We start from the raw sequence: 22,113 nt of genomic DNA, 5'->3' as shown, positions 1-22,113 counted from the left end.
ATCTAGAAAGATGGGAGCATTGCGGAATAGCTTGTACTGTGCCCAGTAAATAAATATTTTATGAATTTACAGTAGAATGTCATCTTTGCCTAATATCCTATTATAGCAAGGCTTAGGAACCAAGCAATTGCTCCAACAAAATATTTCTTTAGATTGAACAATGATACATGATTTTGTATTGCCAAAGCTCAAAGAACATAAAGCATACCACTCAGTTAAGGAAAATTAGAGCTAACTTCTTCTAGAAAAGGAGATCTTCTGGCTAAAGTAGATGAAGTAAATTTTTATCCATTTTACTATCTCATTATTTATGAGGGTGTTAGTTCCATTAATTTGTCTTGAACTTGTATTTAGTTCATTTTATTGGTTTGTATATTTTGTTTGCTTAGTTGGTTTTATTTTTGTTCATTTATTTTTGTTTTTCAACCAACATGTTCTGGAACTTGAAAAGAAGCCAGTAGCAGTGGATGGGGCCTTAAGCAGAAGACAGGAACATCTCCATTGTTTTTGACTCTTACTTCATCTGTCAAATCAAGATAAATGATGATCATGAGTTTTAACCTCACTCCCACCAGTTAAAGCATCCATGATTCTGTTTTATGACCCTGAATTCCATCAGTTTGATAGAAGTATGAAAATTCCAATACTAAACATTCCACAATGCTCTCTCTGACTGCCTTTATGTGGACTGGGGATAGGACTTAAAGAAGATAGATGTTAAATGGATAGAAATAAGAAATGGACCAAGTAGGTAGTTTGCCATCCAATCTTCTTAGATTATATCTGCATTGTAAGATCATTGAGAAATGACTTTGCATACAAATTTTAAGTCAGCATATAATGTAGAAACTGACATTTTCAGTCTTCATTTTGGTTACACTGGTGGAAAGTGACTTGGTATATCTGTGGACTCCCATGGGAATAAGTTCATTCCATACAATCGCAACCTGTCAAATATGACTTATTATAAACTTCTTGTTTTAAGAAAGTCTTATTATACAACAAAGCACAATGTTAGGATAGTAGGGAGCAAGTTTGATTCTTGACTAGCTATATCATGCATTGGTCAGCACACATCTACTCTGAGTTTTGGTGTGGCCTATATTAGCTGTAGTTGTTCAGGTGTTCTCCATCATGGCATGGCCACTCTATTGTTTTTAGCTGAATGTGTACTGTGATCTTTTAATGGTTTCAACAGTGGACCAACACAAGTCCAGCCAGGGCCATCAAAAGCAAAATCAATTACTTACCTTTATCCTCTTGTTTTCTAGCAATTACAAAAAAAAATTTCAGGTGGATTATAGTAGTGATACCAATTCAATCTGGGAAAGATAGTAGAAACAAAGTTCTTATTATCTATTAAAGTTGTTAAATTTGTTCTCTTTAAGGAACAGAATCTCTGATTTCATCCAGTTACTGGCAAATACGATAATTTCATTCTTCTTCATGGTTGAGTAATACTCAATTGTGAATATATACTACATTTATATACCACATCTCTATCCATTCATCTGTTGAAGGGCACCTAGGTTGGTTTCATAGCTTTCCCATTGTGAAAAATCAAGGTAACATAATAAAGAGTCCAGAAATTAAAAAAAAAGACAAATGAGACAAATAGTCTCTCCCTTCTCTCACTTCCTTTCAGCTTTACTAAATGAATATGTTTAACATAGTCTGCTGCAAACCTATAGCAGAAGGAAGTAGTAGAGCAGACTTATACATTTCTCATATTTGTAACTTTCCATCTGTGAATAAAAAGACTTTTGTAGATACACAGAACTAGTGTCTCAACATTGATTTTGGGGGGATGTTAAATGATGGGAATTGAATGTCACAGCCATCTGATCTTGTTAGCTCAGTAAAATGATCATTTCAATAGATGCTGAAAAAAATTAGCAAAAATCAAACATTATTATTACTGAAGACTCAATAAATTAGTAAACAAGGAATATACCTCAACACAACAAAGGCCATTTTTAACATTTATAATTGCTAATGTCATACTCCATATGAAAAGTTGAGAGGTTTTTTTTTTGCTCTAAGATACAGTTTTTAAATTGTTTTTAGTTGTAATTGGACACAATACCTTTATTTTATTTATTTATTTTTATGTGGTACTGAGGATCAAACCCAGTGCCTCACATGTGCTAGGTAGGCGCTCTACCTCTGAGCCACAACCCCAGCCCATCTAAGATACAGTTTTAAGATTTATGTGGAACCATTCTTCAATAAGAAAAAAGCTGAGAGCATCATATTGCCTGACTCCAATTTTTAGTAGAAGGCCATAATAATCAAACAGTATGGTACTATCATAAAAACAGACACATAGACTAATAAAACAAATTGTAAAGCATATATATATATATATATATATATATAATGTAAAGAAAGAAAGAAAGCAAAATTTACTAATTTTTTTACAAAGGTACCATGAATAAAAAATAGAACACAGCCACACACACTCAATAGAATATTATTCAGTTTTTAAAAAGATTTTTTAAAAGATGGACACAATATTTTAATTTATTTAACTAATTAATTTTTTATGTGGTGCTGAGAGTTGAACCCAGTACCTCACAAGTGCAAGGAAAGTGTTCTACCGCTGAGCTATAACTCCAGTCCCATTATTCAATTTTTAAGAGAAGGAAATTCTGTCATTTGTGACATGAATGAACATGAAGGACACTATGCTAAATGACATAGACCAGAAACAGAAAGATAACTAATATATTTTCACTCTAGTATGGATTCTACAAAAGTCAAACTGAGAATCAAAGAATAAAATGGTGATTTCCATGGCCTGGGGAAACATCAGAGGTGATGCAATTTGCAGAGAAGAAATATAAAACAACTATTTTAAATACAATCAAAGGCTTAAAGGAATACATAAACATAATGAGAAATTAAATTATTTAATGAGAAACAAATGTAAATTCTAGAACTAAAAGATATACAACATCTGAAAAATTCACTGGACAGGAATAATACCAGATTATGTACTATAAAGAAAAATAATGGACCTGAAGACATGATAATACAGAGTTTTCAAAGTGAAGCACAGAAAGAAAAAAGGATGGAAGTAGAATGAATAAGGATGAATTCATAGATGATCAGGTGAAAAGAAATGTACAAGAAAATGGCACAGTGACTTTAATAGTAAGTATGAGGTGTTTGCAAAATTGCTACATCTCAGTGTTTTTAGAACATAAAGAATAGGAAAAGTAGTGGATGATGAAATTAGGTTAGGAAATATACCAAGAAAGACCTTATATGCTATAGCAAAAAGTTTGGAAATATGCTATGGAAAATTAAATGTAATCCAATCTTTTTTTTTCAGTTGTGTTTTCAAAAGGTAAATTTGGATTAATTGCAGGCAAGAGATAGCAAAATCAGGGATATGATCTGTGAGACTTTTGCAGATGTCAGGATTAAATAGGACAATGGCAAAATTAGAACAATAGATACAAAGAAGGCAAATCTGTAAAACTTGAAAATAAACTGACATAATTTTGTGTTGAATTTTGAAGGATATCAGAAGATAGGGAATATGTATGTTGAAGAAGAGAGTGATTTCTAGGAATCCAGACTGAGCAAGCAGGGAAATACTTCATTCTTTGAGACTGAAAATGCTGAAAAAAAAAATACCAACTTGAGGGTATAGTTTTGGACATATGGAGTTTGAAGTTTCTGTTGAACATCCGTACAGATGAATGTATTGGAGATAAGATAGATGCAGCTGGGCATCATCCACAGATAGTGATGAAGGGATGAAAGTAAATGGAGCAGAATTAGGAAATGTCTAGATTTGTTTGAGAAGTAAGTCAAAGATGAGATTGGGAATAACAATGTGTAGTTGGCAGACAGAGAAAGAGTATGTCAGGTTAAACATACAATTATCATTTCTTTTTGGTGAAAACCTTCAAAGTCCTTTCTTCTACTTTTTAAAAATATGCTATATACAATTGTTATCTATGGTCACCATACTGTGCAATAGTACCTCAGAACTTCTTACTCCTCTCTAACTGAAACTTAATGTCCATCAATTAACCTGTCCCCATCCACTCCCTGCCACTATCCCCAGCATCAGGTAACCACTGTTCTCTCAACTTCTATGAGAGCAACATTTAAAATTTCACATGTGGGGAGATCATATGGCACTTGTTTTTCTGTGCCAGACTTATTTCAATTAACTCAATGATCTCCATTTCTGTCTATACCATCAAAAATGACAGGATCCCATTATTTTATGGCTAAATACTATTCCACTGTGTACTTGCACCACATTTTCTTTATTCATCCTTCAATTGATGGTCATGGGTTGTTTACAGTTCTTGACTATTGTGAATAAGGTAGCAATGAATGTAGGCATGCAATGCAGATGTCTCGTTGACATACTGATTTTATTTCCTTTGGATATATACTTGGATATATGTTTGGATTTCTGGATCCCATGGTAGTTCTATTTTTAATTTTCTTTTGTATGTGTGTGTACCAGGAATTGAACCCAGAGGCACTCAACCACTGAGGTACATTCCCAGCCCTGTTTTGTATTTTATTTACAGACAAGGTCTCACTCAGTTTCTTAGCACCTCACCCTTGCTGAGGCTGGCTTTGAACTCATGATCTTCCCATCTCAGCCTCCCAAACTGCTGGGATTACAGGTATGTGCCACTGCTCCTGGCCTATTTTTAATTTTATGAAGAAGCTCTATAATGTTTGCCATGATGGTTGTACTAATTTACATTCATACCAGCAGTAAGCACCCCTGGGTGCCCCAGCAGGACCACTGACATTAGCACTGGCTCCTGGACAGTACCTTTTATCCACATTCTTGCCAGCATTTGTTATGTTTAGCCTTGTTGATATGGGTGATTCTGACTGGGGTGAGGTATATATCACTGTGATTTTGATTTACATCCATTATTAGTGATTTTGAGTATTTTTCATGGGCCTGTTGGCCACTTGTATATCTTCTTTAGAGAAATATCCCCCCTCCCTTCCTTCCTTCCTTCCTTCCTTCCTTCCTTCCTTCCTTCCTTCCTTCCTTCCTTCCTTCCTTCCTTCCTTCCTTCCTTCTAATTGAATTGAGGCTTCTGATGGCTCCATCCTGTTAACAATGCCTTCTGTCACATTTTTACCTTTGGTGAGTAAAATTTTCAACTCCACAACATTTATTTGATTTTAAAAATAATTACTTTACATTTCTCTACTAGATTACTGAAATGGTTTTCTGTGTTTTTGTTAAGCCCATTGACGTTTCTTAAAACAGCTATTTTAAATTCTCTGAGAGATTTCCCATAATGATTATTCTCTAGGGGCATCCAAGATGGTGAGCCAGAGGGAGGTGGCATTCTGTGTGCTCAGTTACCCATATCTCAACTAGTGGGAATGCTGCTTCTCTGCAAGTGATAGAGGACCCCCCCCACACACACACACAGCTTCTCCCACGCAGGAATCACAGCCCAGCCGCTGTGCCTGCCCAGGATTCCAGGCCTCAGTGTCAGAGCAGGACCCCCAGGTGCCCCAGCAGATCACTGGTAATAGCACAGGCTCCTGGCCAATACCGACACCGCAAGAACTCCAGCTGCCACTCTCATGTGGACTCCCATCTACCAATGTGGGGCTCCCCTGGTCTCCTCCATCTTGGAACTCTGCAGCCACTGCCATAATAGTCCCCTATGTGCGGTAGCCTACCTGCACCTGGCGACATTACACAGGCTCTGAAGACAGCTGACAGCCACTGAATTCATCTCTGAACATATCACCCAACATCATCGCCTGGCTTCCCCCACCTCATCACTGAAAGCAACCAACTCCATCTTGGGTCACCTTCATGGACATCTTTAGTTGTGGCAACTCCCAATTTGGAACACTTGCTGGGCAGGTACCCTAGTGCCCAACTCCCCCCTCTCCCCGGCAGCCACTAACCTGCTACAGTGACTGCCCAAAACAAAATAGCTCTCCAAGACAGGTGCACAATCCCCAAAGCACAACCCATAAGACCTCTGGAGAGAAAGGGAACCAATTAGGAAGTAGAAAGGGAAAGGGTGAGTGTGATACAGTTTAGAGACTAATTTAGAGACCAGGAACTGTGAAGTATACAGAGGAGATAAGACCAGGTGCCTACATCACACAAGCAGGCCCCAAAGGAGATCCTTCGGGTGCAGTCTTACATTGGGGACCAGCGGGTGCCATACCCCACTTCCAGATGCCATGCACCCAAGGCCAACCCTCCCACGCTGGTAAATTTCACCATCCTGAGGGTGGAGATACCAGCAAATAAAGGACAAATTCAACTATTGGATGAGAAGGGAAACAGGAAAGATACTGATCTCCAACCAAAACAATCCTTATTTCTTCCTTTGAGATTTTTTTTTCTTCTTCTGCACTATTCTCGCTCCCTTCCATCCCAACATATGTGAAACCAAGTACTTTGCATGAATTAGAATACTGAGGAAGGGGATGTTTGAATAGTATATTACAGTTGTGTTGTATATTCTTTTTCTCCTATTTTTACATTTTTAATTTTTTTCTTAATATTTATGTGTTTGTTTTATGTACTATACTGTTTCCCCCCTTACTTGTCTACCCAAAATTACTCCCTCTCTTCTCCTGCTACTAACTTTCTTTAGATTTCACACTTCCTAAGATATAATAACTCTATATCCTCACCTCCTACCCCCTCAACATCTCATCCTACACCTCACACCCAGTTGTTTGTCCATCATTAGAAACTGTGGACACTTTCGCAAACCTACTGTTTATAGGGTAGATAATAATTGAACTCACCATTTCTGTATATTGTGATCAAACTAATTATTGTCTGGTAATTTTCCATAATGTTATCTTGAAGTCATGGTTTCCTGAAAGCTTTCAATGCTTGTTGATGTGAAAAATCATCTGGAAATTGAAGAATCAGGTATTTAATCCAGTCTTCATAGTCTGTTTTTTTTTTTTTTTTTTTTTTTTTGTACTTCTCTTTCCAGAAATTCTAAGCAGGATCCTTATTTTCTCTGAGCCTGTAATCGCTTCCACTGTTTTGACATCAAATGGTTCCCAGATCTGGATTTTCCAGTATTCTGTTGTTGGGGTTTTGTCACTGTTTCAGTACTGGTGGGAAATCTAAGCCCAGGTTGTCCCAAACACTTTGTTGATATATTGTTCAAAAAGAAACAGGTATAGAATAGAGAAAGTAGTCTGTCAACACAAGCCTTTCCCCGGAGCCAGGGTAGGATCAGATGCCTGTAACAGTAACTGAAAGTTTAATAGTTACTGGTCTATGCCCAGACATTGCAGAATTCTGCCCAGCTTTAGGCAGGGTGCCCATGAATCCCCATGCTCCTATGACATACCCGAGGCCACAAAATCCATGAAGTTGTCCTAACCTGAGCTCACAACTCACCCAGAAAAGCACAACACTGGGTTAGGACAAATATGCCCACTTCTATGGACTATGTATTGCTGAGGGGGACTTTTTCCCAAGACTGCTGCAACCAGCCATAGGTGATGCTAGCTAAAAAAGAAGTCTAATATACTTGGGCTATGCATTTTCCCCCAGCACTAGAGCTATTTCTGAGTGCCTATCTACAGGTAGGCTTGGGTATGGGGGCCATTATATCTTCCAAGTGTTAGGTTTCACCAGCCCTGCACTAAATTCCAGGGCTGAGTCATATTCTTATTACCCTCTCTTATGCCAGTGAATGGAGTCTTGTACTAAACTATGCTGCCTGAGGTCAGGGTCATATTGGTTAAGTCAGACTGTTGGCTACCTGGGGTGATGTTAAGCTAAGTCTTTTACGGTTTTGGGGGTAAATTGAGGCCCATGCCTTGGCCAGTATTGATACATGATAAAATAACTGGGTGTAGGTCTCTGCCTGGTGCTGGGGCAGTTCTAGAGCACTGTCTGTTAGCACTGACATGGCAATAATTGTACTGTCTGAGGCTGGGTGATAGGTGGTGGACATAGTCTCTTAGCAACCACAGTTGATGCTAGGCAGGGTCACACCTGAGCCTCATGGTAGCAGGAGACTGCAAATTCTCAGGAGGAGGGTGGATGTTCCAGGTCCATCCCAGGCTGAAACTGAAGCAGCCAAAACTTAGATCTTTCCACAGATATACAAGTGGGAAACTTGGAGTTGGGGGAAGAATGATGCTAGCAATTCTTTCCTTCCTGCCTCTTGTCAATGTGTCTTATAGTTTTATTATACTAAAATTAGAAACTATGGTCTCTCCTGATTTCCTTAGCTCTTGTGCTTGTAGTTTGGTGTGTTAATTGCCATTCAACATGATATATCTGTAAAGAGGAATTGCCTGAGTATTTTATTCCATTGCCATGTTATTTTGCCCCAAAAAGTTTAGTTATGAAATAGATTAAGGGAATAAAGTGATATCTTGGAAAAGAGACACTCCTGAAGGTAGGTGATTAAGATAAATTTTAGCACGCTTACAAGCAAAGGAGTAAAGTCAATGGAAAAGAGGAGTTAAAGACATAACCAGGTGAGGAGGAATAATTGATGGAGTATTGACTCTGTTGAAGCAAATCATGAGGGGGGTGATTTGTCTTAAAAGAGGCAAGGATATCTCTTCTAAGAAAAGTAGGAAAGAAATAAATATAAAAAGGTTAGTTTAGTGCACTTCATGGTAGCTTTTAACTTTTCTCTAAAGGAAGCAAGATCATCTACTGTGAAGTGCATATTTACCTTGAGAGAAAGAAATGACTGTGACAGACATTAGTGACAATTTTTTTTAAAGTAACTGATTTGATGCTTGAGTAACTGAATAAGAAAAAATACAAGTTTTTGTTAGGAATTTTGAATGTACAATGAAATTGGAAGCCTTAACTTTAAAACTGGTGGCCATTGGTGTGTGGATGCCATTTTCAGCAGTAATACTCTGAAACCTATAATTAAAAGTAAAGAAAATGAATCTTCATGTTTATCTAGTGTTAGAAATTTGCAGAACAGGGGTGGTGGGAAAATATGTAGGTTTAGGATATTAAAGGTGTGACATAAGAAACAAGTGGTACTGTTCCCTAGTTTCACATCATAAAATATGAAGTGAATGCAGACATTGAGAGACCTTGAGAATACGCAAGGGTGAAGGATTCAGAAGTCTCAATTATATTGAATGACAACTTCAATGGAAATGAGGAAATTTGACAGGTATAATATTAGGATTCTTTGATCAGAAAGTATATTGGAATTAAATTTTCTAGAGGTAGAATAGTTCTATAAGATGACGACATCTAGGATGTAGTTATTGAGTTGTTAAGTTAGAAAGTGATATTTGTTGGAGTTGAATGAGCTCAATAAATTATAAGGTTATGTTGCTGATGTTTTCCAGTAAGTCAGAATAATTAATGCTAGCTGTAGCAACAGATAAACCCGGAAATATCAGCAGATTAGCACAACAAAGGTTTGTTTTTGCAGTCATGCAGAGTCAGGTGCAGGTTGGTAGGGGTTCTCATCCATCCAGCAACTTAGGTTCTCAGCCCATTCCATCTTGAAATTCTGCCAATTCAACACATAGTTTCCAAGTTTGCTGCAGCAGGGGAGGAGAAGAAATGGATTAGGCAGGCATTCTGACTCTTAACTTCTTGGAAAAAGCTTGGAAATTAAATGTCATTTCAGCTCACAGTTCACAGGTCAGCACAATTTAAATGACCCCATTCTAATTGAAAGGTAGCTAAGAAAAATGTAAGGGAGCCAGTGGAATATTTGTCTCAACCACATTCAGGAGAGGCAGCAGGACTTGGTGTAGTGAGGAGCATTGTAGGTTAAGTGTCAAAGTTCTGGATGAACGTGTGTATGGAGAAAACCAAAAGGATGGGAAATGGTATATCCAGAATGGTTTTAAAAGAAGAGAGTATTTTGAGTAAGAATTAAAAGCATATATAATCTACAGATTTCTGTGGAGAATTTAGAAAACTGCTATTCCAAGCCCAGTTCCCATATTCTGGGAAAGAATATAGTGTATGTTATGGCTAGATATGTGAACTGTGACCAGACTGGTAGGAAGGCTTTTGGCCTTTATCTTGGAGGAAAATGGATAAGATGCCATGATAAAAATTTCAATGTAGGAATATCATTTTGGCAATAGTATTCAATATGCAACGAAGGGGTAGATACTGGAGGCAATAAAAGCAAGGAAGGCATGTGAGCTTATAGGGGCATAACCAATAGTGTTCATGGTGGGAATACAATGTCACATGCAGGAGACACTAAGGGAGAAATATCAGCAAGATTTTGTTACAAATAGATGGAGCATATTTCATCTGCTTTCAGCATGGACCCACAGAAGGACCAGATTGACCTTAGAAGGAGATGGGAGATGAGAGAGATGGATGAGATATTTATAGAAGAACTAATCTTGGTAGACTAATGGGCAATAAGATTAAAGGTGAAGGAAAGAAGTGGAGAATGAGCCTAAAGAAAGATACCAATGAACTCCAAGCACACATGACCTCCAAGTAGGGAGACAAAAAGCATTGGTAATTAACTGCAGCTGAAGATCACACACTGGGTCTTCTGGCATCTAAGCTAGGGGTTGGGAACCTTTTAGAAATAGTTTGCCAAATCAGCATTTATTCACTCTTATTTCAGACTTTGCATGCCAACAATATATTTTTCCACTTAGAATCTCTTTCTAACTAAATTGCTGTTGCATGTGTAGCTATTAAACAAAAAGTTTGAAGACAAAAAAGCTGCATTTTAAATTAAATTTAAAGCAGATTTGATAAAGCTTATTTATACTTTCATCTTGACCTGTTAAGTTCCTTCAAATTCCTGAGCATATTCTTATTCTCAGAGGTATGGAGAGATCTATCTCAAATTATTTGTGTCCCAGCCCCAGTACTATTAACTATAGAATTATTATCACAGCACCTACTAATTACAGCCCAAGAATCTTAAAGCATGACCAAAAGGGACCAGGACTTATTCTCTGCTGGGTCTGAAGCTGCTTGAAGGCAGGAGAACAAATTGTAGAGGAAAGTGCAGAAAGCTATAAGAACACAAACAAGGGAGGCTTGAACTGGTCTGTGACACAGGAAAAGGCCTCCATGGCATGGAAAGGGTGAGGAAGACATAGTATGAGATGAAAAGCTGAAAAGGAGCATGATTTATTTAAGAAACTGAATAAACTCTAGGGCTAGGGGAGTCCATAGAATTGGAGGATAGATGTATAATGTGAAGCTGAAAAGATGGGTGAGATTCAGAGCTTGGGGTGGAGGGGAAGACATGAAGAAAACATCATTCTTAATAATGTAAAACATTAGCACAGAACTTCAAATTAAACATTATTTTGGCCAAAAATAAACACTTTTCTGACTGTTTTAAAGGTACTAGATCATTTAGTTTTTATCCCTACCTTATGAAATTGATGCAATTATTACTTGACTCTAGAAATGAAAAGAAGAGGCCTTAAAAGTTCTCCAAAGATGACACAGCAACAGAATGGAACTTGAGCTTAAAATATTTGGCTCAAGAATTTGTTCTCCTTAATACTCTACAGGACTGACTTAGGCCAGTATAAGATGCCTTTTGGGGACAAGTCAACAAATTTTTCTTTGAAAATGTTTGTGTTAATAATTCAGAAACATGAAAACTTTTCAGTATAATGCCATTGGGACCCCAATACACTTCATGGATGGCCAGAGATGCAGGAAAATTCATCAAAAGGAAAAAAAGTGCATGTACACACACACATGCACACACATTAAATTGTATTGAAAAATATATTTGATAATTTGTGATCCTGGAAAAGTTCAGCAAACTCACTTTTGAGTGAGTTTAAAAACCCTGAACATTATATATGAAATGAATGAGAGAAGATTCTAAGAGGTAGGAGAAGTTAGACCAACTGGGAAATAGAGACCCAAGGAATAACATGATGGTGAGTTCCCTTGGTTTTCTTTTTATCTCATATGTCCCAGACAAGAAATTGAAGATGTTTTCAACTAAGAAACAACAATAGGTGGGAACAAAATGTTTCCAACAAACGTCAAAAGACAAGGAAAGAAACAACCAAACAAGAAAGAAAACTTTTAGATAATAACTACTTTTCTCTACTCTGGTGGAACATCACAGAGGGAAAAATGGCTCTACCCCTGCTCCATGCCACTAAAGGATGAGTAGACTGCCTTACTACCCTTTTAGATTTTTAACCAGTCAGCATATCATTCTTATCAGGCTGGTGAAAAAGAAGGCTAAGTAGGGAACTGGGATTTTTATCACAGCAATTTGGTAATGAGATCATTTCCAGGCACTTGATTTCATTTTAGTGGGAATATGAAATGCTAAAAACCACTTTGGATTTTTTAAAATATTTATTAAAATTTAAAAAATTTAAAAAATAGAGATGATTTCCTTCCAATTTCCACAGTGTTAGTGGAGACTATGGGGGAATCCAGACTTCTATCCATACCCAGCAGTAATGAGGTACCCTATCCCTTCTTGCTGCAGTGGTTTCAGAGGACACTTAGTGAATGGTAAGAATTTTTGCCCTTGACTGTTAGTAACAAGCCCTCCTACCCCAGACTGTTATGTCATGTGGAGAGAAGCAATGAAACTTTCTTATCCCTTTCAACCAGGGAAGTTATCAGTAGAAGCCTAATAGGAAGCTGGAAATCCTACCCCTGTCCAATAATAATAAGAAGCCCATCCCACTTGAATGTCAAAGGAAGCTGGGTGGTGAAACTAGACTTGTACTCTCACCTGAAAGTGACAAAGGGTACTCTCTTCTTTGACAGAGCAGTGTCAGAAGAAAACATATAAAAAAGAAGGTGTAAATAAGACTCAGAGTCTCATATAACAACCCAATATGTCCAGATTTCAATAAAATCACTCAGACTGTTAGGGTCTGGCAAACGTCGGAGGAAGAGACCACCAAGAGACTTGTCTCATGCAAAAGCAAAGGGTTTATTGGGGGGGGGGGACCAGCATGCTGGGGCCCAGAGTTCTCCTGAGAGAAACTGGAGCCCTGAGTACAGCTTAAACAGAGTTTTTATACAGTGTTTAAAACAGTTCATATGGCAGTTAGGGTGCGAGAGTGGGGTTGTTACAAAATAACCATTACAGAATTGTCATGCATTTTGTCAGGGGGTGTTGGGCCAGGGTACATTTTGACATAAGTAACTGTTTTTAACATAAGTTTCGGGTTCCAGGAAAACAGAACTTAAACTTACAGAAAAGCAAAACTTAAACTTAACAGGAGAGAAAAACTTAAAGACTAAGAACAGAAAAGATCTTAGAGTGAAAGAAAGATAATCAATAGGTGTAAACACTAAGGTGACAGATTCAAATTATCTGACAAATATTTTAAAACAGCCCCATGAAAGGTATCAGCATACAATTACTTTCTAATTATTATTTAAAATTGCATATATTTTGTGGAATATAGTGTGATATCTCAATACAAGTATACAATATGTACTGATAAAATGAATGTAATTAATTTTCCATCTTTTTATCAGTATTTTGTGTTTAAAAGCTTAGACCTACTCTCTTATAATTACTCATAAATAGCCAAAGATTATGATATCAGCATATCAAAGAGACACCTGCATGCCCATGCTTATTGCCACACTATTCACAATAGCTAAGCTATGGAATCAATCTAGATGCCCATCAATGGATGAATGGATAAAGAAAGTGTGGTATACATGTTTGAAACAAGTAAAAATAAAGAAAGTCTTAGCAAAGAATGGAAAGTCTCAAGAAATAAATAGAAAACATAAAGATAGAAACGCAAATTTGGGTACTGAAAAATATAATACTCCTCCCAAAAATATAACTCCATGGGTGGGTTCAATAGTACAATGGAGGGAATAGAGGAAAGAATCTGTGAACCTATAGAGAGAACAATACAAATTACCCAACATGAATAACAAAAGAGAAAAAAAAGTCTAGAATAAGAAAAGTAAACAGTCTCAGATTTGGTATTCATTCATGTCTTTTTGAGTCTCATAAGGGAAGATAAGAAAAAAATGCTCAAAGGAATAATGGCTGAAAACTTGCCAAATTTGACAAAAGCCAAAACACTACAGATTCAAGAAACTGAATGTACCCAAATAAGAAAAACCCAAAGAAATCAATCCACAATAAGATGTGTTATAATCAAACTGCAGAAAGCTTAAAGATGAAGAAAACATATTAATATAACAAAAGAAATAACACTTTTCTTACAAATATGGTGTGATGAATCCCACTATTATATATGATTGTAATGCACCCATATAAACAATTAGAAAGAGAAAAAAGAACACCTTCCTTACAGAGGACAAATAATTTGAATGACACCAATTTTTTACAAGAAATTATGGAGACTGCAGGGAAGTGATAGAGTGTTTTTCAAGTGCTGAAAGAAAAGAAATGTCTATCCATAATTCTACATCCAGAGAGAGCATCCTCCAGCAATGAAAAGGAAATGAGACAGTTTTAGATGAAGGAAAAGTAAGAGAATTTGTTGCCAGCAGACCTACCCTAAAACAATGACTAAAAGAAGTTATCTAAACAGAGAGAAGTAAATAAAACAAATCTTTGAATTTCAGGAAGAAAAAATCTGAAGTCTTGAGTTTTTTTGTTTATGTTGCATATTTGAAGGAAAAATTGTAACACTCTCTGATGTGATTCTACATGTATACTCCAAAAATCCATGGTAAATCATGAAAAGGAAAACAAAGAAAGGAAAAACAAAAGGAACAAATTGGAAATAAAATATTTAAAAAGGACATAGTCCTAACACATCAATAATTACATTAATTGTTAAGAATCTGTACTAATTAAAACACAATGGAAAATTGAATTAAAAAGCATGATCTAACCATAGACAATTTACAAAAATAGTCACACAAATTAAAGCGATATAGGGAAGTGAAAAATATAAGGATGGAAATATATGCATCACATTAATAGTAAGGAAAGCAAGAATGGCTATATTGATATCAAACAAGATAGACTTCAGACAAATACATTTTTACCAAGAACAGAGAGGGATATATAATGATAAAACTATCATTCCACCAGAAAGACACAGTGATCTTAAATGAATACGCCAAATACACTCTACTGATATGTATACCTAAAAAAATAGAAATAAAAATATTTAAAAATGTATATGCATTCAACAACAGAGTTGCAACTTACATGAAGAAAAACCGACAGAACTAAACTGAGGAATAGTCAAATCCACAATTATAGCTGGAGGATTTAACTCTTCTTTAAAAAATTATTAGAACAATTAGACCAAAAATCAGAAAGAATATTGAATAATATAATAACACATTCAATAGAAACTATGTTATATGTATTGAACACACCACTCAACAAGCAGAATATATATTTTAAATACTTATTTTAAAGATCCCATGGAACAATTACCCAACTAGGTCATACTCATGACTGTAAAACCAACCTCAACAAATCTGAAAAAAATAAAATATACAGAATCTACCCCTAACCATAATGAAATCAAACTAGAAAATTTCCAAACAGTTTGAAACTAAACAATGTAGTTCTATGTAATTCATGTAATTCATGGATTAAAAAGCAAGCTTGCTTTTTTTTTTTAAAAAAAAGCAATCTTGAAAGAACATTTGAAAATATATTAAATTGAATGCAAATAAAAACATATTAAAATGTGTAGGTCATAACTAAAGTAATACTAAGAGGAGAATTTACAACATTAAATGTTTATATATGCAAGGAAGTAAGGTTTTCAATCAATAAATCCCACCCACAGGAACCTAGAAAAAGAACATAACATAAAGCTATCAGAAAGGAAATCATAAACATAAGAGAGGAAATCAATTGAAATGAAGACAAAAAACCAATAAAGAAAAGTGATAAGATAAAGTTCTTGTTCTTTAAAGATTTAAAGAGAGAGAGAGAGAGAGAGAGAGAGAGAGAGAGAGAATGAACTTACCAATATCAGGAATAAAAAACAGATATCACTATGGACCTTGCAGGCATCAAAGGGATAATAAGAGAATACTATAAAGAACCTTGCACTTTTAGATGAAATGGACACATATTCCTAAAAAATAAAAACTATGATAATTCAATATGGAATTGAGAGTTTGAATAGTTCTGTGTACTATCATTTAAATTTAATTCTTAGTTTAAAGGCTTTCCAAAGAAATCTGAAGGCCAAAATGGTTTCACTAGAGATTTCTACCTAACACTTGAAGAAGAATTAACTTCAGTTTCTCACAATCCCTTGTAGAAAATATAGACTAGTGTCCTGTTTTTTTTTTTTTTTTTTTTTTTTTTTGAGGGTGATGAACTCAGGGGCATTTAACCATTGAGCCACATCCCCAGTCCTATTTTATATTTTATTTAGAGACACGGTCTCACTAAGTGACTCACTTTTGCTGAGACTGGCATTGAACTTGATATCCTCCTGCCTTAGCCTCCCAAACCACTGGAATTACAGGCACGTGCCACTGTGCTGCCCAAGATTAGCATTCTAAAGCTACTCTTACTCTGATACGCAAACCAAAGACAGCATAAAAATAAAAACTATAGACAATATACCTAATGAATATAGATGTAAAAATCCTTAACAATAAGTTAGGAATATAATTCAGCATATGTAATGAGAATTATACAACATAACCAAGTGGTATTTATTCCAGGATTGCAAGTGTGGTTCATATGTGAAAATCAATCAGTGTAATACACCACATTAGCAGCATAAGGAAGAAAAATGACATGATGATATCAAGTCATACTGGAAGAGTTTGACTAAATTCAACATTCATTCATGATAATATCTCTCAGAAGAACAGGAATAAATGGGATCTTCCTCAACATAAGGACCATCTGAAAAGATCTGGTGCTAATGTTACATTGAATGGTAAAAAAATGACTATTTTTCCCAATAGGTCAAGGTCCAGATATCCATTTTCACTACTCTTATTGAAGATAGTTTGGGAGTTATATCCAGTGCAATAGAACAATAAAATAAACACTTATGGGTTTGAAGAAATAAATATTTCCCTTTTTGAAAATAACATGAATATCTATATAAAAATTATCAAGAAATCTGCCTAAACTCCTAAAATTAATAAATAAATTCAGGTACAGTATGGGATACAGCATAAACATTCTAAAATCTATTATAGTGTTCTCATATATTAGCAATGGACATGAGGCCATCAAAATTAAAAATACAGTATATGATTTATAAAAATACTAAGTCGTAAATCTAACAAAGTGTGTATAGAACATTTATTTTGAAAACTATAAAAAACTGAGGAATTTAATGAAAGAAGATCTAAATAAATGGAGACATGTATAATATTCATACATGAAAAGACAACACAGTAAAGATGCCAATTGTCCCTCAAATTAACATATAGGTTTAAAGCAATTACTATCAGAATCTCAGCAAGATTTTATAGACATAGACAATATTACTCTAAATTTTATATGAAATATCAAGAGAATTAGAATAGCCAAAACAATTTTGAAAAAGCAAAAGAAGCAGAAGAAGTAATTCTATTCAATTTCAAGACTTGTACAGTGATCAAGACTGAGATATTGACAGAATGATAAGAACATAGAATGATGGAACATAATTGAAAACCCAGAAACTGAACTACACACATATGCCCAATTGATTATGGATAGATATGCAAAAACAATTCAATGAAGGAAAGAGCCTTTTGAACAAATGGTGCTTAAGCAACTGGACATCTATAAACAAACAAAAAGAACCTTGACCTAAGTCTTACACCTCATATAGATATTAACTCAAAATCATTCACATATAACATAAAACCATAAAACCTCCATAAAGTACCATTTTCAGGATTTAGGGCTCAACAAGGAGTTCATAGACTTGACACCAAAAGCACAATTCAGAAATGGAAATATTAACAAATTGGATCTTGTCAAAATTAAAAGACTTTTGCTCTGAGAAAGACCCTATGAAGAAGATGAAAGGACAAAGTCACAAGCTGGGAGAATATGTTTGATAACCAAATATCTAACAAAGGATTCGTATGCAAAATACATAATGAATTCTTTAAACTCATCAGTGAACAAATAATCTGATTAGAAAATTGCCAAGAGAAATGAAAAGACACCTAATCAAAAAGAATATACAGATAGAATATAAGCACATGAAAAGATGTTTAACATGTTTGGCCATTAGCAAAATGCAAATCGAAACCACAGGGAGATATCAGAACCATGTGGCAAATAATGGATAAAATAGAAAATAGTGACAACACCAAATAGTAGCTAGGATGCAAGAAAACTGGATCACTCATCCATTACTGGTGGGGATGTAAAGTGGTCCAGCCATTGTAGAAAACTGTTTTGTAGTTTCTTTTAAAAGACATTCTACTTCTGTACAACCTAGTCATCAAACTCCTTGGCTTCCAGTCCAAAGAAATGAAAATGTATATTTGCACAAACCCTGTACACAAATTTGCATAGCAGCTTTATTTGTAATACCCTAAAATTGTGTGGTGACCCCCAGGTGCCCTTCAACAGGGTGAATGATTAACTGTGATGCATCCATGCTAGAGTAGTAGCTGAAACACTACTCAGCAATAAAAAGGAACACACTACTAATACATACAGAATAGAATAATCTTCCGGGTAATGTTGCTGAGTTAAAAAAGTGAATCCCCAAAGGTTACATACAGTAAAATTCCATATATATATATATATATATATATATATATATATATATATGTGTGTGTGTGTGTGTGTGTGTGTGTGTGTGTGTGTGTATGTGTGTGTGTGTATAAATGATAAAATTGCATAGATAAATTAGTGGTTGCTAGAGGTTATGGCAGAGATGGGATGGGAGGGAAATGGGAATGACAATAAAAGTGCATCATAAGGTAACTTCATGGTGAGAGAAGTGTTCTGTATTTTGCATATATCAATGTTAATATCCTGTGATGTTGTGCTATAGTTTTGCAAGATGTTACCATTATAGAAAACTAGATAAAGTGTACTTTGAATGTCTCTGAATTATATCTTATAGCTGCATGATAATCTAATTATCTCAAAATGAAAACTTTAGCAAAAAAGAGATATTCTAATTACTGAATGGATATTATAAAAAGAAACAAAAGACAAAAGTTAGAAACATCAAAATATATTTCATCTCCACTTATGTGGAATTTTATAAAGTGGATCTCACATAAGTTGATGGTAGAATGGTTGTTAGAGACTGGGGAAAGTAGGGGAGTGAAGGATGGAAAAAGGTTGATTAATGGGTACTAAGTTATAGTTAGGAACAAGAAAACTCTGATGTAGTATTGTAGGATAATAACCATAATGCACTGTATATTTCAAAAAGCTAGAATAAAGGATTTTGAAGGTTTTACCACAAAATGATAAATGTTTGAATATATAAATATATTTATCCTGATTAAACATAACACAACATATACATATATTGAAACATTACACACTATCCCATTAATATCTACTATTTTGATGTTTATATTTATTAAAATTTTTAATTAAACATGTATTCCATAAACACAACAGATTTTAAAAATTGATGCTGTTATGCACTTGGGCACTGTATGATCTTTAAGATGTCATCCCTTATTACTTTCCTTTGAAATTCTCAGCAGCTGATTAATCACTCTTAGGTCTCTAAATCTTCCTTATCTTAAGATCTTCAATTTCCTGAAAAATAGCCACAAGAGAACAAAATTTTCTCTGGGCTGTAGCAACAGGGATCAGAACAATATTCTCTTAAGAGTTAGATATAATGAAAAGAAGGTGGGCCCAGGGCTTAAGAAATGGCATCTAGTCTCAGTTCTATCACTAATTAGCAGAGTAATCTAGGAAAATCTATTTATTCTCTTTGGATCTCAGTCACCTCATCATAAGAGAATAATCTCTGAGGAACCCATTAATTCGGACTTTCTAAGAAATAAAAGACCAGGTGCCCTAGGGAAGAGAATTCCCCCTACCTTGAGCTAATTGGACCAGCTGTGTGAATGCCATTCTAGTTCTTAAATTCCTGTAATGACAATTTATTATCCAGAAGTCACTGTGGTTTCAGGGCTTTCTGTTGGAGGCAGTGAACTAAAGTTGCAGATATTCTACTTGTGTAGATGTCAAGGGTATAAACTTAGAAATCCCAGGAAAGGTAGTAGATGAAATAAGAATTTCATCCATGCAAATATGTTGTTGACTCTGAGTCCTGTGTCAATCACAATGGGTAGCTCAATGGAACTGGGGAATAGGCTATGTGCCTAGAACCAGCACCAAAGAAAAAAAAATTGTGTGCCAAGACCAAGAAATGCCTATTGAGTGATGACTTCAACCTGTGGCTGTTGAAATTGAACCTAGGACTCAGACAAGGATCTTGCATTGCCACTGACCCAGGATAAATAAGTAACTGGTGTGTGTGTGTGTGTGTGTGTGTGTGTGTGTGTGTGTGTGTGTGTGTAGTGGGAAATCAACAAGGCAGAATAGTCATACATAATACACTACAACAGCCTTCTAATTGACCTATTCAATCCCTCTTCACTTTAATCCAACTTCTATATCATCATCAAATTAACTTCCCAAACCCATATTTCATCATCTATTCCTCAAAAATTTTCAATAGCTTCCTACTAAATTCAAATTAACCCTCAACTATTTTTCCAACTTACTTTAACCCATTATGTTCCATTGTCCTATGTATAGGACCCCTATAAAAACTTAAATTGAGCAATTTTATAATATCCTGTAGAATTGTATAGGCTTTTACAGGCATGTATAAAGGACAATAAGTTAGGTATGTTGACAAATAAAAATTGTATATGTTTGAGGTGTACAGTGTAATGATTTGATATTCACATACATTGTTAAATGATTACAACAATCAAGCTAATTAAAATTTCTATCATCTCATATAGTTTCCCTTTTTTTATGTGTGTGGTGAGAACCTTCAAGATCTGCTCTCTTAGCAAATTTCATGTACATGAAACATTATTATTACCAAGAGTCACCATGTTGTATATTAGATTCTGGAACTTATTTATCTTATAACAGGAAGTTTGTATCCTTGATAGACATTGCCCCATTTACCCTAATACCTGGGTTCTGGTAAGTACCATCCCACTGTCAGCTTCTATGAGTTTGATTGGCTTAGATTATACTTATAAGTGAGATAATGCCATATTTGTTTTTGTGCATATCTTATTTTGTTTAGTATAATGCTTTCTAGGCTTATCCATTTGTTGCAATTTGTTTTTGTAAAAGATTAAATATATTCCACATATTTTTCCATTCATACATCAATGGCATGTACATTTTTCCATTTTTAGACTTTTGTCAATAATACTCCAATGAACACAGGGATGCAGATACCTCTCACAAATACCAGTTTCATTTCCCTTGGACATACACTCAGAAGTGGGATTACTGAGTCATACAGAAATTTTATTATGGATTTCTCAGGATCTCTGTACTGTTGTCTGTAACGGTTGTGCTAATTTACATTCCCACCAACAATGTACAAGGGTCCTCTTTTTTCATATCTTTACCAATACTTTGGTAATAGTCATCTTTAAAGGTGTGAGATGATATCCCACTGAGCTTTTAGATTTTCCTGGTGACTAGTGATATTGGGCACCATTTCATACACCTGTTGACCATTACTGTGTTCTTTGAAAAGATGTCTATGTTCAGGACTGTGTTAATCAGCTTCCCATTAGTATAAAAAGCACCTGATATAATTAACTTTTAAACAGCAAATGGTTATTTTGCTCACAGTTTTGGAGTTCCCGTCCATGATCTGTTTTACTCATTATTCTAGACCTCTGGTAAGGCAGCACATTATGGCAGGAGTATGAGACAGAGCCAAACTGCTTATTTCAGGGCCAGAAAACAAAGAGAAACAGGAAGGAGAAGAGACCAGGTTCCACCATCCCCTTTAAAGACATTCATATCATCATATGATCTAAAGACTTCACATAATATCTCACCTCCTAAAGTTTTATAACTCCTTCCTGGGAACCAAGTCTTTAAAATATGAACCTTAAGGAGACATTCTACATCCAATCTATAGCAAGTTCCTTGTCCATTTTTTTTATTGTTGGTTGTTCAAAACATTACATAGTTCTTGATATATCATATTTCACAC

This window comes from Ictidomys tridecemlineatus, chromosome X (assembly GCF_052094955.1).
Source record: "Ictidomys tridecemlineatus isolate mIctTri1 chromosome X, mIctTri1.hap1, whole genome shotgun sequence".
Lineage (NCBI taxonomy): Eukaryota > Metazoa > Chordata > Mammalia > Rodentia > Sciuridae > Ictidomys > Ictidomys tridecemlineatus.
Note: the sequence above shows the minus strand (reverse complement) of the source record.